At 41.3% G+C, this 24,316-nt stretch overlaps 1 long non-coding RNA gene across 1 annotated transcript in view; it reads right to left on the reverse strand.

Moving 5' to 3' along the window:
• LOC138367705 (uncharacterized) overlaps positions 1-24,316 on the reverse strand; it is a 569,092-nt gene that overhangs the window by 382,257 nt on the left and 162,519 nt on the right. The gene's annotated exons all lie outside the window — the stretch shown is intronic.

Here is a 24,316-nt window from a genome sequence, read left to right on the forward strand (position 1 = left end):
ATGTTGGGTATAAAATATCGTAATTTCAAACCACGAATACGTGCATAGAGCCAGAATTTGGCTCCAAAATATGGCTCAGGCCTCGAAATTGGGATGTTTGGGATATTTTGAAAACTGCAGGGAGATTGAGACAAATGTGACCAAACGCCGCTTTCAGTACCTTGCATATGTTGGGTATAAAATAGTGGTAATTTCAAACTGAGAATACGTGCAGAGAGGCAGAGTTTGGCTCCAAAATATGGCTCAGGTGTCGAAATTGGGATATTTTGGATATTTCGAAAACTGCAAGGGAGTTTGTTCAAAACGTGACTCACTGCCTTTTTCAGGACTTGGCATATGTTTGAATAAAGTCGTAATTTCAAAGTGCGAATACGTGCAGAGAGCCAGAATTTGGCTCCAAAATATGGCTCAGGCGTCGAAATTGGGATGTTTGAGATATTTTGAAAACTGCAGTGAGGTTTTGGGACAAATATGACCAAACGTCGCTTTCAGTACTTGGCATATGTTGGGTATATAAAGTCGTAATTTCAAACTGAAAATACGTGCAGAGAGCCAGAATTTGGCTCCAAAATATGGCTCATGCCTCGAAATTGGGATGTTTGGGATATTTTGAAAACTGCAGGGAGGTTTGGGACAAATGTGATCAAACGCCACTTTCAGTACTTGGCATATGTTGGGTATAAAAAGTCGTAATTTCAAACTGAAAATACGTGCAGAGAGCCAGAATTTGGCTCCAACATATGGATCAGGCCTCAAAATTGGGATATTTGGGATATTTTGAAAACTGCAGGGGAGATTGTGCAAAATGTGACTCACTGCTGCTTTCAGTACTTGGAAGATGTTGGGTATAAAAGTCGTAATTTAAAACTGCGAATACGTGCAGAGAGCCAGAATTTGGCTACAAAATATGGCTCAGGCCTCGAAATTGGGATGTTTGGGATATTTTAAAAAATGCAGGGGAGTTTGCGCAAATTGTGACTCACTGCCACTTTCAGTACTTGGCATATGTTGGGTATAAAAAATCGTAATATCAAAATATGAATACGTGCAGAGAGCCAGACGTTGGCTCCAAATTATGACTCAGGCCTCGATATTGGGATGTTTGGAATATTTAGAAAATTGCAGGGAGGATTGGGACAAACGTCACCAAACGCCGCTTTCAGTACTTGGCATATGTTGGGTATAAAAAAGTCGGAATTTCAAACTGCGAAAACGTGCAAAGAGCCAGAATTTGGCTCCAAAACATGGCTAAGGCCTCGAAATTGGGATATTTGGGATATTTTAAAAACTGCAGGTGAGTTTGTGCAAAATGTGACTCACTGCTTCTTTCAGTACTAGGCATATATTGGGTATAAAAAGTCGTAATTTCAAACTGCGAATACGTGCAGAGAGCCAGAATTTGGCTCCAAAATATGGCTCAGGCCTCGAAATTGGGATATATGGGATATTTCGAAAACTGGAGGGGAGTTTGTACAAAATGTGACTCACTGCCAATTTCAGTACTTGGCATATGTTGGGTATATAAAACCGTAATTTCAAACTGCGAATACGTGCAGAGAGCCAGAATTTGGCTCCAAAATATGGCTTGGGCCTCGAAATTAGCATGTTTGGGATATATGGAAAACTACAGGGAGCTTTGGGACAAATGTGACCAAACGCCGCTTTCAGTTCTTGGCATAAGTTGGATATAAAAATTCGTAATTTCAAACTGCGAATACGTGCAGAGAGCCAGAATTTGGCTCCAAAATATGGCTCAGGCCTTGAAATTTAGATGTTTGGGATATTCTGAAAACTGCAGGGGAGTTTGCTCAAAATGTGACTCACAGCTGCTTTCAGTACTTGGTATATGTTGGGTATAAAAAGTCGTAATATCAAAATATGAATACGTGCAGAGAGCCAGAATTTGGCTACAAAATATGGCTCAGGCCTCGAAATTGGGATGTTTGGGATATTTTGAAAACTGCAGGGGAGTTTGCGCACAATGTGACTCACTGCCACTTTCAGTACTTGGCATATGTTGGGTATAAAAAGTCGTAATATCAAAATATGAATACGTGCAGAGAGCCAGACGTTGGCTCGAAAATATGACTCAGGCGTAGATATTGGGATGTTTGGGATATTTAGAAAACTGCAAGGAGGTTTGGGACAAATGTTACCAAACGCCGCTTTCAGTACTTGGCATATGTTGGGCATAAAAAAGTCGCAATTTCAAACTGCGAATACGTGCAGAGAGCCAGAATTTGGCTCCAAAACATGACAAAGGCCTCGAAATTGGGATATTTGGGATATTTTGAAAACTGCAGGGGAGTTTGTGCAAAATGTGACTCACAGCTGCTTTCAGTACTTGGTATATGTTGGGTATAAAACTCGTAATTTCAAACTGCGAATACGTGCAGAGAGCCAGAATTTGGCTCTAAAATATGGTTCAGGCCTCGAAATTGGGATATTTGGAATATTTCGAAAACTGCAGGGGAGTTTGTGCAAAATGTGACTCACTGCCGCTCTCAGGACTTGGCATATGTTGGGTATAAAAAGTCGTAATTTCAAACTGCGAATACGTGCAGAGAGCCAGAATTTGGCTCCAAAATATGGCTGAGGCCTCGATATTGTGATGTTTGGGATATTTTGAAAACTGCAGGGAGGTTTGGGACAAATGAAACCAAACGCCGCTTTCAGTACTTGGCATATGTTGGGTATAAAAAAGTCGTAATTTCAAACTGCGAATACGTGCAGAGAGCCAGAATTTGGCTCCAAAATATGGCTCAGGCCTCGAAATTAGGATATTTGGGATATTTCGAAAACTGCAGGGGAGTTTGTGCAAAATGTGACTAACTGCCGCTTTCAGGACTTAGCATATGTTGGGTATAAAAAAGTCGTAATTTCAAACTGCGAATACGTGCAGAGAGCCAGAATTTGGCTCCAAAATATGGCTCATGCCTCGAAATTGGGATGTTTGGGATATTTTGAAAACTGCAGGGAGGTTTGGGACAAATGTGATCAAACGCCACTTTCAGTACTTGGCATATGTTGGGTATAAAAAGTCGTAATTTCAAACTGCGAATACGTGCAGAGAGCCAGAATTTGGCTCCAAAATATGGCTCAGGCCTCAAAATAGGGATATTTGGTATATTTCGAAAACTGCAGTGGAGTTTGATCGAAATGTGACTCACTGCCGCTTTCAGGACTTGTCATATGTTGGGTATAAAATGTCGTAATTTCAAACCACGAATACGTGCATAGAGCCAGAATTTGGCTCCAAAATTTGGCTTAGGCCTCGAAATAGGGATGTTTGGGATATTTTTAAAACTACAGGGGGGGGGGGGGGTTTGGGACAAATGTGACCAAATGCCGCGTTAAGTACTTGGCATATGTTGGGTATAAAAAAGTCGTAATTTTAAACTGCGAATACGTGCAGAGCGCCAGCATTTGGCTCCAAAATATGGCTCAGTCCTCGAAATTGGGATATTTCGAAAACTGCAGGGGAGTTTGATCGAAATGTGATTCACTGCCGCTTTCAGGACTTGGCATATGTTGCGTATAAAATGTCTTAATTTCAAACCGCGAATACGTGCATAGAGCCAGAATTTGGCTCCATAATATTGCTCAGGCCACGAAATTGGGATGTTTGGGATATTTTGAAAACTGCAGGGGGGGTTTGGAAGAAATGTGACCAAACGCCACTTTCAGTACTTGGCATATATTGGGCATAAAAAAGTCGTAATTTCAAACTGCGAATCCGTGCAGAGAGCCAGAATTTGGCTCCCAAATATTGCTCAGGCCTCGAAATTGGGATATTTGGGATATTTTGAAAACTGCAGTGCAGTTTGTGCGAAATGTGACTCACTGCCGTTTTCAGGACACGGCATATGTTGGGTATAAAATCTCGTAATTTCAAACCGCGAATACGTGCATAGAGCCAGAATTTGGCTCCAAAATGTGGCTCAGGCCTCGATATTGTGTTGTTTGGGATATTTTGAAAACTGCAGGGAGGTTTGGGACAAATGTAACCAAACGCCGCATTCAGTACTTGGCATATGTTGGGTATAAAAAATTCGTAATTTCAAACTGCGAATACGTGCATAGAGCCAGAATTTGGCTCCAAAATATGGCTCAGGCCTCGAAATTGGGATGTTTGGGATATTTTGAAAACTGCAGGTGGGGTTTGGGACAAATTTGACCAAACGCTGATTTCAGTTCTTGGTATATGTTGGGTATAAAAAAGTCGTAATTTCAAACTGCGAATACGTGCAGAGAGCCAGAATTTGGCTCCAAAATATGGCTCATGCCTCGAAATTGAGATGTTTGGGATATTTTAAAAACTGCAGGGGGGATTGGGACAGATGTGACCAAACGCAGCTTTTACTACTTGGCATATGTTGGGTATAAAAAAGTCGTAATTTCAAACTGCGAATACGTGCAGAGAGCCAGAATTTGGCTACAAAATATGGCTCAGGCCTCGAAATTGGGATGTTTGGGATATATTGAAAACTGCAGGGGGGATTGAGACAAATGTGACCAAACGCATTGGCATATGTTGGGTATAAAAAAGTCGTAATTTCAAACTGCGAATACGTGCAGAGAGCCAGAATTTGGCTCCAAAATATGGCTCAGGCCTCGAAATTGGGATATTTGGGATATTTTGAAAACTGCAGGGGAGATTGTGCAAAATGTGACTCACTGCTGCTTTCAGTACTTGGAAGATGTTGGGTATAAAAGTCGTAATTTAAAACTGCGAATACGTGGAGAGAGCCAGAATTTGGCTACAAAATATGGCTCAGGCCTCGAAATTGGGATGTTTGGGATATTTTAAAAAATGCAGGGGAGTTTGCGCAAATTGTGACTCACTGCCACTTTCAGTACTTGGCATATGTTGGGTATAAAAAATCGTAATATCAAAATATGAATACGTGCAGAGAGCCAGACGTTGGCTCCAAATTATGACTCAGGCCTCGATATTGGGATGTTTGGAATATTTAGAAAATTGCAGGGAGGATTGGGACAAATGTCACCAAACGCCGCTTTCAGTACTTGGCATATGTTGGGTATAAAAAAGTCGGAATTTCAAACTGCGAAAACGTGCAAAGAGCCAGAATTTGGCTCCAAAACATGGCTAAGGCCTCGAAATTGGGATATTTGGGATATTTTAAAAACTGCAGGTGAGTTTGTGCAAAATGTGACTCACTGCTTCTTTCAGTACTAGGCATATATTGGGTATAAAAAGTCGTAATTTCAAACTGCGAATACGTGCAGAGAGCCAGAATTTGGCTCCAAAATATGGCTCAGGCCTCGAAATTGGGATATTTGGGATATTTCGAAAACTGGAGGGGAGTTTGTACAAAATGTGACTCACTGCCAATTTCAGTACTTGGCATATGTTGGGTATATAAAACCGTAATTTCAAACTGCGAATACGTGCAGAGAGCCAGAATTTGGCTCCAAAATATGGCTTGGGCCTCGAAATTAGCATGTTTGGGATATATGGAAAACTACAGGGAGCTTTGGGACAAATGTGACCAAACGCCGCTTTCAGTTCTTGGCATAAGTTGGGTATAAAAATTCGTAATTTCAAACTACGAATACGTGCAGAGAGCCAGAATTTGGCTCCAAAATATGGCTCAGGCCTTGAAATTTAGATGTTTGGGATATTCTGAAAACTGCAGGGAAGTTTGCTCAAAATGTGACTCACAGCTGCTTTCAGTACTTGGTATATGTTGGGTATAAAAAGTCGTAATATCAAAATATGAATACGTGCAGAGAGCCAGAATTTGGCTACAAAATATGGCTCAGGCCTCGAAATTGGGATGTTTGGGATATTTTGAAAACTGCAGGGGAGTTTGCGCACAATGTGACTCACTGCCACTTTCAGTACTTGGCATATGTTGGGTATAAAAAGTCGTAATATCAAAATATGAATACGTGCAGAGAGCCAGACGTTGGCTCGAAAATATGACTCAGGCGTAGATATTGGGATGTTTGGGATATTTAGAAAACTGCAAGGAGGTTTGGGACAAATGTTACCAAACGCCGCTTTCAGTACTTGGCATATGTTGGGCATAAAAAAGTCGCAATTTCAAACTGCGAATACGTGCAGAGAGCCAGAATTTGGCTCCAAAACATGACAAAGGCCTCGAAATTGGGATATTTGGGATATTTTGAAAACTGCAGGGGAGTTTGTGCAAAATGTGACTCACAGCTGCTTTCAGTACTTGGTATATGTTGGGTATAAAACTCGTAATTTCAAACTGCGAATACGTGCAGAGAGCCAGAATTTGGCTCTAAAATATGGTTCAGGCCTCGAAATTGGGATATTTGGAATATTTCGAAAACTGCAGTGGAGTTTGTGCAAAATGTGACTCACTGCCGCTCTCAGGACTTGGCATATGTTGGGTATAAAAAGTCGTAATTTCAAACTGCGAATACGTGCAGAGAGCCAGAATTTGGCTCCAAAATATGGCTCAGGCCTCGAAATTGAGATGTTTGGGATATTTTGAAAACTGCAGGGGGGATTGGGACAGATGTGACCAAACGCCGCTTTTACTACTTGGCATATGTTGGGTATAAAAAGTCGTAATTTCAAACTGCGAATACGTGCAGAGAGCCAGAATTTGGCTACAAAATATGGCTCAGGCCTCGAAATTGGGATGTTTTGGATATTTTGAAAACTGCAGGGGGGATTAAGACAAATGTGACCAAACGTATTGGCATATGATGGGTATAAAAAAGTCGTAATTTCAAACTGCGAATACGTGCAGAGAGCCAGAATTTGGCTCCAAATTATGGCTCAGGCCTCGAAATTGGGATATTTGGGATATTTTTATAACTGCAGGGGAGTTTGTGCAAAATGTGACTCACTGCTGCTTTCAGTACTTGGCATATGTTGGGTATAAAAATTCGTAATTTCAAACTGCGAATACGTGCAGAGAGCCAGAATTTTGCTCCAAAATATGGCTAAGGTGTCGAAATTGGGATATTTGGGTTATTTCGAAAACTGCAAGGGAGTTTGTGCAAAATGTGACTCACTGCCGCTTTCAGGACTTGGCATATTTTGGGTACAAAAAGTCGTAATTTCAAACTGTGAATACGTGCAGAGAGCCAGAATTTGGCTCCAAAATATTGCTCCGGCCTCGAAATTGAGATAATTGGGATATTTTGAAAACTGCAGTGGGGGTTTGGGACAAATGTGACCAAACGCCGCTCTCAGTACATGGCATATGTTGGGCATAAAAAAGTCGTAATTTGAAACTGCGAATACGTGCAGAGAGCCAGAACTTGATCCAAAATATGGCTCAAGCCTCGAAATTGGGATATTTGGGATATTTCGAACACTGCAGGGGAGTTTGTGCAATATGTGACTCACTGCCGCTTTAAGGACTTGGCATATGTTGGGTATAAAAAACTCGTAATTTCATACTGCGAATACGTGCATAGAGCCAGAATTTGGCTCCAAAATATGGCTCAGGCCTCGAAATTGGGATGTGTGGGATATTTTGAAAACTGCAGGAGGGTTTTGGACAAATGTAACCAAACGCAGTTTTCAGTAATTTGCATATGTTGGGTATAAAAAGTCGTAATTTCAAACAGCTAATACGTGCAGAGAGCCAGAATTTGGCTCCAAAATATGGCTCAGGCCTCGAAATTGGAATATTTGGGATATATTGAAAACTGCAGGGAGGTTTGGGACCAATGTGACCAAATGCCGCTTTCAGTACTTGGCATATGTTGGGCATAAAAAAGTCGCAATTTCAAACTGCGAATACGTGCAGAGAGCCAGAATTTGGCTCCAAAACATGACAAAGGCCTCAAAATTGGGATATTTAAGATATTTTGAAAACTGCAGGGGAGTTTGTGCAAAATGTGACTCACAGCTGCTTTCAGCACTTGGTATATGTTGGGTATAAAACTCGTAATTTCAAACTGCGAATACGTGCAGAGAGCCAGAATTTGGCTCCAAAATATGGCTCAGGCCTCGAAATTGGGATATTTGGAATATTTCGAAAACTGCAGGGGAGTTTGTGCAAAATGTGACTCACTGCCGCTTTCAGGAATTGGCATATGTTGGGTATAAAAAGTCATAATTTCTAACTGAGAATACGTGCAGAGAGCCAGAATTTGGCTCCAAAATATGGCTCGGGCCTCGAAATTGAGATGTTTGGGATATTTTGAAAACTGCAGGGGGGATTGGGACAGATGTGACCAAACGCAGCTTTTACTACTTGGCATATGTTGGGTATAAAAAAGTCGTAAATTCAAACTGCGAATACGGTCAGAGAGCCAGAATTTGGCTCCAAAATATGGCTCAGGCCTCGAAATTGGGATATTTGGGATATTTTGAAAACTGCAGGGGAGATTGTGCAAAATGTGACTCACTGCTGCTTTCAGTACTTGGAAGATGTTGGGTATAAAAGTCGTAATTTCAAACTGCGAATACGTGCAGAGAGCCAGAATTTGGCTACAAAATATGGGTCAGGCCTCGAAATTGGGATGTTTGGGATATTTTAAAAAATGCAGGGGAGTTGGCGCAAATTGTGACTCACTGCCACTTTCAGTACTTGGCATATGTTGGGTATAAAAAATCGTAATATCAAAATATGAATACGTGCAGAGAGCCAGACGTTGGCTCCAAATTATGACTCAGGCCTCGATATTGGGATGTTTGGGATATTTTGAAAATTGCAGGGAGGAATGGGACAAATGTGACCAAACGCCGCTTTCAGTACTTGGCATATGTTGGGTATAAAAAAGTCGCAATTTCATACTGCGAAAACGTGCAAAGAGCCAGAATTTGGCTCCAAAACATGGCTAAGACCTCGAAAATGGGATATTTGGGATATTTTAAAAACTGCAGGTGAGTTTGTGCAAAATGTGACTCACTGCTTCTTTCAGTACTAGGCATATATTGGGTATAAAAAGTCGTAATTTCAAACTGCGAATACGTGCAGAGAGCCAGAATTTGGCTCCAAAATATGGCTCAGGCCTCGAAATTGGGATATTTGGGATATTTCGAAAACTGGAGGGGAGTTTGTTCAAAATGTGACTCACTGTCACTTTCAGTACTTGGCATATGTTGGGTATATAAAACCGTAATTTCAAACTGCGAATACGTGCAGAGAGCCAGAATTTGGCTCCAAAATATGGCTTGGGCCTCGAAATTAGCATGTTTGGGATATTTGGAAAACTACAGGGAGCTTTGGGACAAATGTGACCAAACGCTGCTTTCAGTACTTGGCATAAGTTGGGTATAAAAATTCGTAATTTCAAACTGCGAATACGTGCAGAGAGCCAGAATTTGGCTCCAAAATTTGGCTCAGGCCTTGAAATTTAGATGTTTGGGATATTCTAAAAACTGCAGGGGAGTTTGCGCAAAATGTGACTCACAGCTGCTTTCAGTACTTGGTATATGTTGGGTATAAAAAGTCGTAATATCAGAATATGAATATGTGCAGAGAGCCAGAATTTGGCTACAAAATATGGCTCAGGCCTCGAAATTGGGATGTTTGGGATATTTTGAAAACTGCAGGGGAGTTTGCGCACAATGTGACTCACTGCCACTTTCAGTACTTGGCATATGTTGGGTATAAAAAGTCGTAATATCAAAATATTAATACGTGCAGAGAGCCAGACGTTGTCTCGAAAATAGGACTCAGGCCTAGATATTGGGATGTTTGGGATATTTAGAAAACTGCAAGGAGGTTTGGGACAAATGTTACCAAACGCCGCTTTCAGTTCTTGGCATATGTTGGGCATAAAAAAGTCGCAATTTCAAACTGCGAATATGTGCAGAGAGCCAGAATTTGGCTCCAAAACATGACAAAGGCCTCGAAATTGGGATATTTGGGATATTTTGAAAACTGCAGGGGAGTTTGTGCAAAATGTGACTCACAGCTGCTTTCAGTACTTGGTATATGTTGGGTATAAAACTCGTAATTTCAAACTGCGAATACGTGCAGAGAGCCAGAATTTGGCTCTAAAATATGGTTCAGGCCTCGAAATTGGGATATTTGGAATATTTCGAAAACTGCAGGGGAGTTTGTGCAAAATGTGACTCACTGCCGCTTTCAGGACTTGGCATATGTTGGGTATAAAAAATCGTAATTTCAATCTGCGAATACGTGCAGGGAGCCAGAATTTGGCTCCAAAATATGGCTCAGGCCTCGTAATTGAGATGTTTGGGATATTTTGAAAACTGCAGGGGGGATTGGGACAGATGTGACCAAACGCCGCTTTTACTACTTGGCATATGTTGGGTATAAAAAGTCGTAATTTCAAACTGCGAATACGTGCAGAGAGCCAGAATTTGGCTACAAAATATGGCTCAGGCCTCGAAATTGGGATATTTGGGATATTTCGAAAACTGCAGGGGAGTTTGTGCAAAATGTGACTCACTGCCACTTTCAGGACTTGGCATATGTTGGGTATAAAAAGTCATAAATTCAATCTGCGAATACGTGCATAGAGCCAGAATTTGGCTACAAAATATGGCTCAGGCCTCGAAATTAGGATGCTTGGGATATTTTGAAAACTGCAGGGTGGATTGAGACAAATGTGACCAAACGCATTGGCATATGATGGGTATAAAAAAATCGTAATTTCAAACTGCGAATACGTGCAGAGAGCCAGAATTTGGCTCAAAATATGGCTCAGGCCTCGAAATTGGGATATTTGGGATATTTTGAAAACTGCAGGGGAGTTTGTGCAAAATGTGACTCTCTGCTGCTTTCAGTACTTGGCATATGTTGGGTATAAAAAGTCGTAATTTCTAACTGCGAATACGTGCAGAGAGCCAGAATTTGGCTACAAAATATGGCTCAGGCCTCGAAATTGGGATATTTGGAATTTTTCGAAAACTGCAGGGGAGTTTCTGCAAAATGTGACTCACTGCCGCTTTCAGGACTTGGCATATGTTGGGTATAAAAAGTCGTAATTTATAACTGCGAATACGTGCAGAGAGCCAGAATTTGGCTACAAAATATGGCTCAGGCCTCGAAATTGGGATATTTAGGATATTTTGAAAACTGCAGGGGAGTTTGTGCCAAATGTGACTCACTGCTGCTTTCAGTACTTGCAAGATGTTGGGTATAAAAGTCGTAATTTCAAACTGCGAATACGTGCAGAGAGCCAGAATTTGGCTACAAAATATGGCTCAGGCCTCGAAATTGGGATGTTTGGGATATTTTGAAAACTGCAGGGGTGTTTGCGCAAATTGTGACTCACTGCCACTTTCAGTACTTGGCATATGTTGGGTATAAAAAGTCGTAATATCAAAATATGAATACGTGCAGAGAGCCAGACGTTGGCTCCAAATTATGACTCAGGCCTCGATATTGGGATGTTTGGGATATTTAGAAAATTGCAGGGAGGATTGGGACAAATGTGACCAAACGCCGCTTTCAGTACTTGGCATATGTTGGGTATAAAAAAGTCGCAATTTCAAACTGCGAATAAGAGCAAAGAGCTAGAATTTGGCTCCAAAACATGGCTAAGGCCTCCAAATTGGGATATTTGGGATATTTTAAAAACTGCAGGTGAGTTTGTGCAAAATGTGACTCTCTGCTGCTTTCAGTATTAGGCATATATTGGGTATAAAATCGTAATTTCAAACTGCGAATACGTGCAGAGAGCCAGAATTTGGCTCCAAAATATGGCTCAGGCCTCGAAATTGGGATATTTTTGATATTTCGAAAACTGTAGGGGAGTTTGTGCGAAATGTGACTCACTGCCACTTTCAGGACTTGGCATATGTTGGGTATAAAAAGTCGTAATTTCTAACTGCGAATACGTGCAGAGAGCCAGAATTTGGCTCCAAAATATGGCTCAGGCCTCGAAATTGGGATGTTCGGGATATTTCGAAAACTGCAGGGGAGTTTGTGCAAAATGTGACTCACTGTCACTTTCAGGACTTGGCATATGTTGGGTATAAAAAGTCATAAATTCAATCAGCGAATACGTGCATAGAGCCAGAATTTGGCTCCAAAATATGGCTCAGGCCTCGAAATTGGGATGTTCGGGATATTTTGAAAAATGCTGGGAGCTTTGGGACAAATGTGACCAAACGCCGCTTTTACTACTTGGCATATGTTGGGTATAAAAAGTCGTAATTTCAAACTGCGAATACGTGCAGAGAGCCAGAATTTGGCTACAAAATATGGCTCAGGCCTCGAAATTGGGATGTTTGGGATATTTTGAAAACTGCAGGTAGCTTTGGGACAAATGTGACCAAACGCCGCTTTCAGTACTTGGCATAAGTTGGGTATAAAAAGTCGTAATTTCAAACTGCGAATACATGCAGAGAGCCAGAATTTGGCTACAAAATATGGCTCAGGCCTTGAAATTGAGATGTTTGGGATATTTTGAAAACTGCAGGGGGGATTGGGACAGATGTGACCAAACGCCGCTTTTAGTACTTGGCATATTTTGGGAATAAAAATTCGTAATTTCAAACTGCGAATACGTGCAGAGAGCCAGAATTTGGCTACAAAATATGGTTTAAGCCTCGAAATTGGGATATTTGGAATATTTCGAAAACTGCAGGGGAGTTTGTGCAAAATGTGACTCACTGCCGCTTTCAGGACTTGGCATATGTTGGGTATAAAAAGTCGTAATTTCTAACTGCGAATACGTGCAGAGAGCCAGAATTTGGCTACAAAATATGGCTCAGGCCTCGAAATTGGGATATTTAGGATATTTTGAAAACTGCAGGGGAGTTTGTGCCAAATGTGACTCACTGCTGCTTTCAGTACTTGGAAGATGTTGGGTATAAAAGTTGTAATTTCAAACTGCGAATACGTGCAGAGAGCCAGAATTTGGCTACAAAATATGGCTCAGGCCTCGAAATTGGGATATTTAGCATATTTTGAAAACTGCAGGGGAGTTTGTGCCAAATGTGACTCACTGCTGCTTTCAGTACTTGGCATATGTTGGGTATAAAAATTCGCAATTTCAAACTGCGAATACGTGCAAAGAGCAAGAATTTGGCTCCAAAACATGGCTAAGGCCTCGAAATTGGGATATTTGGGATATTTTAAAAACTGCAGGGGAGTTTGTGCAAAATGTGACTCACTGCTGTTTTCAGTACTAGGCATATATTGGGTATAAAAAGTCGTAATTTCAAACTGCGAATATGTGCAGAGAGACAGAATTTGGCTCCAAAATATTGCTCAGGCCTCGAAATTGGGATATTTGGGATATTTCGAAAACTGCAGGGGAGTTTGTGCAAAATGTGACTCACTGTCACTTTCAGGACTTGGCATATGTTGGGTATAAAAAGTCATAAATTCAATCAGCGAATACGTGCATAGAGCCAGAATTTGGCTCCAAAATATGGCTCAGGCTCGAAATTGGGATGTTCGGGATATTTTGAAAACTGCAGGGAGGTTTGGGACAAATATGACCAAACGTCGCTTTCAGTACTTGGCATATGTTGGGTATATAAAACCGTAATTTCAAACTGCGAATACGTGCAGAGAGCCAGAATTTGGCTCCAAAATATAGCTCAGGCCTCGAAATTAGCATGTTTGGGATATTTTGAAAACTGCAGGGAGCTTTGGGACAAATGTGACCAAACGCCGCTTTCAGTACTTGGCATAAGTTGGGTATAAAAAGTCGTAATTTCAAACTGCGAATACATGCAGAGAGCCAGAATTTGACTACAAAATATGGCTCAGGCCTTGAAATTGAGATGTTTGGGATATTTGGAAACTGAAGGGGGGATTGGGATAGATGTGACCAAACGCCGCTTTTAGTACTTGGCATATTTTGGGAATAAAAATTCGTAATTTCAAACTGCGAATACGTGCAGAGAGCCAGAATTTGGCTACAAAATATGGTTTAGGCCTCGAAATTGGGATGTTTGGGATATTTTGAAAACTGCAGGGGAGTTTGCGCAACATGTGACTCAATGCCACTTTCATTACTTGGCATATGTTGGGTATAAAAAGTCGTAATATCATAATATGAATACGTGCAGAGAGCCAGAATTTGGCTACAAAATATGGCTCAGGCCTCGAAATTGGGATATTTGGGATATTTGGAAAACTGCAGGGGAGTTTGTGCCAAATGTGACTCACTGCTGTTTCAGTACTTGGAAGATGTTGGGTATAAAAGTCGTAATTTCAAACTGCGAATACGTGCAGAGAGCAAGAATTTGGCCACAAAATATGGCTCAGGCCTCGAAATTGGGATATTTGGGATATTTCGAAAACTGCAGGGGAGTTTGTGCCAAATGTGACTAACTGCCGCTTTCAGTACTTTGCATATGTTGGGTATAAAAAGTCGTAATATCAAAATATGAATGCGTGCAGAGAGGCAGACGTTGGCTCCAAAATATGACTCAGGCCTCGATATTGGGATGTTTGGGATATTTAGAAAACTGCAGGGAAGTTTAGGACAAATGTGACCAAACGCCGCTTTCAGTACTTGGCATATGTTAAGTATATAAAGTCGTAATTTCAAACTGCGAATACGTGCAGAGACCCAGAATTTGGATCCAAATTATGCCTCAGGCCTCGAAATTTGGATATTTGGGATATTTTGAAAACTGCAGGGGAGTTTGTGCCAAATGTGACTCACTGCCGCTTTCAGGACTTGGCATATGTTGGGTATATAAAGTCGTAATATCAAACTGCGAATACGTGCAGAGAGCCAGAATTTGGCTCCAAAATATGGCTCAGGCCTCGAAATTGGGATATTTTGGATATTTCGAAAACTGCAGGGGAGTTTGTTCGAAATGGGACTCACTGCCGCTTTCAAGACTTGGCATATGTTTGGTATAAAATGTCGTAATTTCAAACAGCGAATACGTGCATAGAGCCAGAACTTGGCTCCAAAATATGGCTCAGGCCTCGAAATTGGGATGTTTGTGATATTTTGAAAACTGCAGGGAGGGTTTGGGACAAATGTGACCAAACGCCGCTTTCAGTACTTGGTATATGTTGGGTATAAAAGAGTCGTAATTTCAAACTGCGAATACGTGCAGAGAGCCAGAACTTGGCTCCAAAATATGGCTCAGGCCTCGAAATTGGGATGTTTGGGATATTTTGAAAACTGCAGGGGAGTTTGTGCAAAATGTGACTCACTGCCGCTTTCAGTACTTGGCATATGTTGGGTATAAAAATCGTAATATCAAACTGCGAATACGTGCAGAGAGCCAGAATTTGGCTCCAAAATATGGCTGAGGCCTCGATATTGTTATGTTTGGGATATTTTGAAAACTGCAGGGAGGTTTGGGACAAATGTAACCAAACGCCGCTTTCAGTACTTGGAATATGTTGGGTATAAAAAAGTCGTAATTTCAAACTGCGAATACGTGCAGAGAGCCAGAATTTGGCTCTAAAATACGGCTCATGCCTCGAAATTGGGATGTTTGGGATATTTTGAAAACTGCAGGGAGGTTTGGGACAAATGTGATCAAACGCCACTTTCAGGACTTGTCATATGTTGGGTATAAAATGTCGTAATTTCAAACCACGAATACGTGCATAGAGCCAGAATTTGGCTCCAAAATTTGGCTTAGGCCTCGAAATAGGGATGTTTGGGATATTTTTAAAACTACAGGGGGGGGGGGTGGTTTGGGACAAATGTGACCAAATGCCGCGTTCAGTACTTGGCATATGTTGGGTATAAAAAATCGTAATTTTAAACTGCGAATACGTGCAGAGAGCCAGCATTTGGCTCCAAAATATGGCTCAGTCCTCGAAATTGGGATATTTCGAAAACTGCAGGGGAGTTTGTGCGAAATGTGACTCACTGCCGCTTTCAAGACTTGGCATATGTTGGGTATAAAATGTCGTAATTTCAAACCACGAATACGTGCATAGAGCCAGAATTTGGCTCCAAAATATGGCTCAGGCCTCGAAATTGGGATGTTTGGGATATTTTGAAAACTGCAGGGAGATTGTGACAAATGTGACCAAACGCCGCTTTCAGTACCTGGCATATGTTGGGTATAAAATAGTGGTAATTTCAAACTGAGAATACGTGCAGAGAGGCAGAATTTGGCTCCAAAATATGGCTCAGGTGTCGAAATTGGGATATTTTGGATATTTCGAAAACTGCAAGGGAGTTTGTGCAAAACGTGACTCACTGCCTCTTTCAGGACTTGGCATATGTTTGAATAAAGTCGTAATTTTAAAGTGCGAATACGTGCAGAGAGCCAGGATTTGGCTCCAAAATATGGCTCAGGCGTCGAAATTGGGATGTTTGAGATATTTTGAAAACTGCAGTGAGGTTTTGGGACAAATATGACCAAACGTCGCTTTCAGTACTTGGCATATGTTGGGTATATAAAGTCGTAATTTCAAACTGAAAATACGTGCAGAGAGCCAGAATTTGGCTCCAAAATATGGCTCATGCCTCGAAATTTGGATGTTTGGGATATTTTGAAAAATGCAGGGAGGTTTGGGACAAATGTGTTCAAACGCCACTTTCAGTACTTGGAATATGTTGGGTATAAAAAGTCGTAATTTCAAACTGAAAGTACGTGCAGAGAGCCAGAATTTGGCTCCAACATATGGATCAGGCCTCAAAATAGGGATATTAGGGATATTTTGAAAACTGCAGGGGAGTTTGTGTGAAATGTGATTCACTGCCGCTTTCAGGACTTGGCATATGTTGCGTATAAAATGTCTTGATTTCAAACCGCGAATACGTGAATAGAGCCAGAATTTGGCTCCATAATATTGCTCAGGCCTCGAAATTGGGATGTTTGGGATATTTTGAAAACTGCAGGGGGGGTTTGGAAGAAATGTGACCAAACGCCACTTTCAGTACTTGGCATATATTGGGCATAAAAAAGTCGTAATTTCAAACTGCGAATACGTGCAGAGAGCCAGAATTTGGCTCCCAAATATTGCTCAATCCTCGAAATTGGGATATTTGGGATATTTTGAAAACTGCAGTGCAGTTTGTGCGAAATGTGACTCACTGCCGCTTTCAGGACACGGCATATGTTGGGTATAAAATCTCGTAATTTCAAACCGCGAATACGTGCATAGAGCCAGAATTTGGCTCCAAAATGTGGCTCAGGCCTCGATATTGTGTTGTTTGGGATATTTTGAAAACTGCAGGGAGGTTTGGGACAAATGTAACCAAACGCCGCATTCAGTACTTGGCATATGTTGGGTATAAAAAATTCGTAATTTCAAACTGCGAATACGTGCATAGAGCCAGAATTTGGCTCCAAAATATTGCTCAGTCCTCGAAATTGGGATGTTTGGGATATTTTGAAAACTGCAGGAGGGTTTGGGACAAATATGACCAAACGCCGCTTTCAAAACTTGGCATATGTTTGGTATAAAAAGTCGTAATTTCAAACTGCGAAAACGTGCAGAGAGCTTGAATTTGGGTCCAAAATTTGGCTCAGGCCACGAAAGTGGGATGTTTAGGATATTTTGAAAACTGCAGGGGAGTTTGTGCAAAATGTGACTCACTGCTGCTTTCATTACTTGGAAGATGTTGGGTATAAAAGTCGTAATTTCAAACTGCGAATACGTGCAGAGAGCCAGAATTTGGCTACAAAATATGGCTAAGGAGTCGAAATTGGGATATTTGGGTTATTTCGAAAACTGCAAGGGAGTTTGTGCAAAATGTGACTCACTGCCGCTTTCAGGACTTGGCATATTATGGGTACAAAAAGTCGTAATTTCAAACTGTGAATACGTGCAGAGAGCCAGAATTTGACTCCAAAATATGGCTCTGGCCTCGAAATTGGGATATTTGGGATATTTTGAAAACTGCAGGGGAGTTTGCGCAAAATGTGACTTACTGCCACTTTCAGTACTTGGCAAATGTTGGGTTTAAAAAGTCGTAATATCAAACTGTGAATTCGTGCAGAGAGCCAAACGTTGGCTCCAAAATATGGCTCAGGTCTCGATATTGAGATGTTTGGGATATTTTGAAAACTGCAGGGAGGTTTAGGACAAATGTGATCAAACGCCGCTTTCAGTACTTGGCATATGTTGGGTATAAAAAAGTCGTAAATTCAAACTGCGAATACGTGCAGAGAGACAGAATTTGGCTCCAAAATATGCCTCAGGCCTCGAAATTGGAATATTTGGGATATATTGAAAACTGCAGGGAGGTTTGTGCTAAATGTGACTCACTGCTGCTTTCAGCACTTGGCATATGTTGGGTATAAAAAGTCGTAATTTCAAACTTCGAATACGTGCAGAGAGTTAAAATTTGGCTCCAAAATATGGCTAAGGTGTCGAAATTGGGATATTTGGGTTATTTCGAAAACTGCAAGGGAGTTTGTGCAAAATGTGACTCACTGCCGCTTTTAGGACTTGGCATATTTTGGGTACAAAAAGTCGTAATTTCAAACTGTGAATACGTGCAGAGAGCCAGAATTTGGCTCCAAAATATGGCTCCGGCCTCCGAAATTGAGATAATTGGGATATTTTGAAAACTGCAGTGAGGGTTTGGGATAAATGTGACCAAACGCCTCTCTCAGTACATTGCATATGTTGAGCATAAAAAAGTCGTAATTTGAAACTGCGAATACGTGCAGAGAGCCAGAATTTGATCCAAAATATGGCTCAGGCCTCGAAATTGGGATATTTGGGAGATTTCGAACACTGCAGGGGAGTTTGTGCAAAATGTGACTCACTGCCGCTTTCAGGACTTGGCATATGTTGGGTATAAAAAACTCGTAATTTCAAACAGCTAATTCGTGCAGAGAGCCAGAATTTGGCTTCAAAATATGGCTCAGGCCTCGAAATTGGGATATTTGGGAGATTTCGAACACTGCAGGGGAGTTTGTGCAATATGTGACTCACTGCCGCTTTCAGGACTTGGCATATGTTGGGTATAAAAAACTCGTAATTTCATACTGCGAATACGTGCATAGAGCCAGAATTTCGTTCCAAAATATGGCTCAGGCCTCGAAATTGGGATGTGTGGGATATTTTGAAAACTGCAGGAGAGTTTTGGACAAATGTAACCAAACGCAGTTTTCAGTAATTGGCATATGTTGGGTATAAAAAGTCGCAATTTCAAACAGCTAATACGTGCAGAGAGCCAGAATTTGGCTCCAAAATATGCCTCAGGCCTCGAAATTGGAATATTTGGGATATATTGAAAACTGCAGGGAGGTTTGGGACCAATGTGACCAAATGCCGCTTTCAGTACTTGGCATATGTTGGGCATAAAAAAGTCGCAATTTCAAACTGCGAATACGTGCAGAGAGCCAGAATTTGGCTCCAAAACATGACAAAAGCCTCGAAATTGGGATATATAGGGTATTTTGAAAACTGCAGGGGAGTTTGTGCAAAATGTGACTCACAGCTGCTTTCAGTACTTGGTATATGTTGGGTATAAAAATCGTAATTTCAAACTGCGAATACGTGCAGAGAGCCAGAATTTGGCTCCAAAATATGGCTCAGGCCTCGAAATTGGGATATTTGGAATATTTCGAAAACTGCAGGGGAGTTTGTGCAAAATGTGACTCACTGCCGCTTTCAGGACTTGGCATATGTGGGGTATAAAAAGTCAAAATTTCAAACTGCGAATACGTGCAGAGAGCCAGAATTTGGCTCCAAAATATGGCTCGGGCCTCGAAATTGAGATGTTTGGAATATTTTGAAAACTGCAGGGGGGATTGGGACAGATGTGACCAAACGCAGCTTTTACTACTTGGCATATGTTGGGTATAAAAAAGTCGTAATTTCAAACTGCGAATACGTGCAGAGAGCCCGAATTTGGCTACAAAATATGGCTCAGGCCTCGAAATTGGGATGTTTGGGATATATTGAAAACTGCAGGGGGGATTGAGACAAATGTGACCAAACGCATTGGCATATGTTGGGTAAAAAAAAGTCGTAATTTCAAACTGCGAATACGTGCAGAGAGCCAGAATTTGGCTCCAAAATATGGCTCAGGCCTCGAAATTGGGATATTTGGGATATTTTGAAAACTGCAGGGGAGATTGTGCAAAATGTGACTCACTGCTGCTTTCAGTACTTGGAAGATGTTGGGTATAAAAGTCGTAATTTCAAACTGCGAAAACGTGCAGAGAGCCAGAATTTGGCTACAAAATATGGCTCAGGCCTCGAAATTTGGATGTTTGGGATATTTTAAAAAATACAGGGGAGTTTGCGCAAATTGTGACTCACTGCTACTTTCAGTACTTGGCATATGTTGGGTATAAAAAATCGTAATATCAAAATATGAATACGTGCAGAGAGCCAGACGTTGGCTCCAAATTATGACTCAGGCCTCGATATTGGGATGTTTGGGATATTTAGAAAATTGCAGGGAGGATTGGGACAAATGTGACCAAACGCCGCTTTCAGTACTTGGCATATGTTGGGTATAAAAAAAGTCGCAATTTCAAACTGCGAAAACGTGCAAAGAGCCAGAATTTGGCTCCAAAACATGGCTAAGGCCTCGAAATTGGGATATTTGGGATATTTTAAAAACTGCAGGTGAGTTTGTGCAAAATGTGACTCACTGCTTCTTTCAGTACTAGGCATATATTGGGTATAAAAATTCGTAATTTCAAACTGCGAATACGTGCAGAGAGCCAGAATTTGGCTCCAAAATATGGCTCAGGCCTCGAAATTGGGATATTTGGGATATTTCGAAAACTGGAGGGGAGTTTGTGCAAAATGTGACTCACTGTCACTTTCAGTACTTGGCATATGTTGGGTATATAAAACCGTAATTTCAAACTGCGAATACGTGCTGAGAGCCAGAATTTGGCTCCAAAATATGGCTTGGGCCTCGAAATTAGCATGTTTGGGATATTTGGAAAACTACAGGGAGCTTTGGGACAAATGTGACCAAACGCCGCTTTCAGTACTTGGCATAAGTTGGGTATAAAAATTCGTAATATCAAACTGCGAATACGTGCAGATAGCCAGAATTTGGCTCCAAAATATGGCTCAGGCCTTGAAATTTAGATGTTTGGGATATTCTAAAAACTGCAGGGGAGTTTGCGCAAAATGTGACTCACAGCTGCTTTCAGTACTTGGTATATGTTGGGTATAAAAAGTCGTAATATCAAAATATGAATACGTGCAGAGAGCCAGAATTTGGCTACAAAATATGGCTCAGGCCTCGAAATTGGGATGTTTGGGATATTTTGAAAACTGCAGGGGAGTTTGCACACAATGTGACTCACTGCCACTTTCAGTACTTGGCATATGTTGGGTATAAAAAGTCGTAATATCAAAATATTAATACGTGCAGAGAGCCAGACGTTGGCTCGAAAATATGACTCAGGCCTAGATATTGGGATGTTTGGGATATTTAGAAAACTGCAAGGAGGTTTGGGACAAATGTTACCAAACGCCGCTTTCAGTACTTGGCATATGTTGGGCATAAAAAAGTCGCAATTTCAAACTGCGAATACGTGCAGAGAGCCAGAATTTGGCTGCAAAACATGACAAAGGCCTCGAAATTGGGATATTTGGGATATTTTGAAAACTGCAGGGGAGTTTGTGCAAAATGTGACTCACAGCTGCTTTCAGTACCTGGTATATGTTGGGTATAAAACTCGTAATTTCAAACTGCGAATACGTGCAGAGAGCCAGAATTTGGCTCTAAAATATGGTTCAGGCCTCGAAATTGGGATATTTGGAATATTTCGAAAACTGCAGGGGAGTTTGTGCAAAATGTGACTCACTGCCGCTTTCAGGACTTGGCATATGTTGGGTATAAAAATTCCTAATTTCAAACTGCGAATACGTGCAGGGAGCCAGAATTTGGCTCCAAAATATGGCTCAGGCCTCGAAATTGAGATGTTTGGGATATTTTGAAAACTTCAGGGGGGATTGGGACAGATGTGACCAAACGCCGCTTTTACTACTTGGCATATGTTGGGTATAAAAAGTCGTAATTTCAAACTGCGAATACGTGCAGAGAGCCAGAATTTGGCTCCAAAATATGGCTCAGGCCTCGAAATTGGGATATTTGGGATATTTTTATAACTGCAGGGGAGTTTGTGCAAAATGTGACTCACTGCTGCTTTCAGTACTTGGCATTTGTTGGGTTAAAAAAGTCATAATTTCTAACTGCGAATACGTGCAGAGAGCCAGAATTTTGCTACAAAATATGGCTCAGGCCTCGAAATTGTGATATTGGGAATATTTCGAAAACTGCAGGGTAGTTTGTGCAAAATGTGACTCACTGCCGCTTTCAGTACTTGGAAGATGTTGGGTATAAAAGTCGTACTTTCAAACTGCGAATACGTGCAGAGAGCCAGAATTTGGCTACAAAATATGGCTCAGGCCTCGAAATTTTGATGTTTGGGATATTTTGAAAACTGCAGGGGAGTTTGCGCAAATTGTGACTCACTGCCACTTTCAGTACTTGGCATATGTTTGGCAAAAAAAGTCGTAATATCAAAATATGAATCAGTGCAGAGAGCCAGACGTTAGCTCCAAACTATGACTCAGGCCTCGATATTGGGATGTTTGGGATATTTTGAAAACTGCATGGGAGTTTGCGCAAAATGAGACACACTGCCACTCTCAGTACTTGCCATATGTTGGGTATAAAAAGTAGTAATATCAAAATATGAATACGTGCAGATAGCCAGACGTTGGCTCGAAAATATGACTCAGGCCTCGATATTGGGATGTTTGGGATATTTAGAAAACTGCAGGGAGGTTTGGGACAAATGTTACCAAACGCCGCTTTCAGTACTTGGCATATGTTGGGCATAAAAAAGTCGCAATTTCAAACTGCGAATACGTGCAGAGAGCCAGAATTTGGCTCCAAAACATGACAAAGGCCTCGAAATTGGGATATTTGGGATATTTTAAAAACTGCCGGGGAGTTTGTGCAAAATGTGACTCACAGCTGCTTTCAGTACTTGGTATATGTTGGGTATAAAACTCGTAATTTCAAACTGCGAATACGTGCAGAGAGCCAGAATTTGGCTCCAAAATATGGCTCAGGCCTCGAAATTGGGATATTTGGAATATTTCGAAAACTGCAGGGGAGTTTGGGCAAAATGTGACTCATTGTCGCTTTCAGGACTTGGCATATGTTGGGTAGAAAAAGTCGTAATTTCAAACCGCGAATACGTGCAGAGAGCCAGAATTTGGCTCCAAAATATGGCTCAGGCCTCGAAATTGAGATGTTTGGGATATTTTGAAAACTGCAGGGGGGATTGGGACAGATGTGACCAAACGCCGCTTTTACTACTTGGCATATGTTGGGTATAAAAAGTCGTAATTTCAAACTGCGAATACGTGCAGAGAGCCAGAATTTGGCTCCAAAATATGGCTCAGGCCTCGAAATTGGGCTATTCGGAATATTTCGAAAACTGCAGGGGAGTTTGTGCAAAATGTGACTCACTGCCGCTTTCAGGACTTGGCATATGTTGGGTATAAAAAGTCGTAATTTCAAACTGCGAATACGTGCAGAGAGCCAGAATTTGGCTCCAAAATATGGCTCAGGCCTCGAAATTGAGATGTTTGGGATATTTTGAAAAATGCAGGGGGGATTGAGAAAAATGTGACCAAACGCATTGGCATATGTTGGGTATAAAAAAGTCGTAATTTCAAACTGCGAATACGTGCAGAGAGCCAGAATTTGGCTCCAAAATATGGCTCAGGCCACGAAATTGGGATATTTGGGATATTTTGAAAACTGCAGGGGAGTTTGTGCAAAATGTGACTCACTGCCACTTTCAGGACTTGGCATATGTTGGGTATAAAAAGTCATAAATTCAATCTGCGAATACGTGCATAGAGCCAGAATTTGGCTCCAAAATATGGCTCAGGTCAGGAAATTGGGATGTTCGGGATATTTTGAAAACTGCAGGGAGGTTTGGGACAAATATGACCAAACGTCGCTTTCAGTACTAGGCATATGTTGGGTATATAAAACCGTAATTTCAAACTGCGAATACGTGCAGAGAGCCAGAATTTGGCTCCAAAATATGGCTCGGGCCTCGTAATTAGCATGTTTGGGATATTTGGAAAACTGCAGGGAGGTTTGGGACAAATGTGACCAAACGCCGCTTTCAGTACTTGGCATAAGTTGGGTATAAAAATTCGTAATTTCAAACTGCGAATACGTGCAGAGAGCCAGAATTTGGCTCCAAAATATGGCTCAGGCCTTGAAATTGAGATGTTTGGGATATTCTGAAAACTGCAGGGGGGATTGTGACAGATGAGACCAAACGACGCTTTTAGTACTTGGCATATGTTGGGTATAAAAAGTCGTAATTTCAAACTGCGAATACGTGCAGAGAGCCAGAATTTGGCTACAAAATATGGCTCAGGCCTCGAAATTGGGATTTTTGGGATATTTTGAAAACTGCAGAGGAGTTTGTGCAAAATGTGACTCACTGCCACTTTCAGTACTTGGC

The sequence above is a fragment of the Procambarus clarkii genome, chromosome 23, assembly GCF_040958095.1.
Source record: "Procambarus clarkii isolate CNS0578487 chromosome 23, FALCON_Pclarkii_2.0, whole genome shotgun sequence".
Taxonomy (NCBI): domain Eukaryota; kingdom Metazoa; phylum Arthropoda; class Malacostraca; order Decapoda; family Cambaridae; genus Procambarus; species Procambarus clarkii.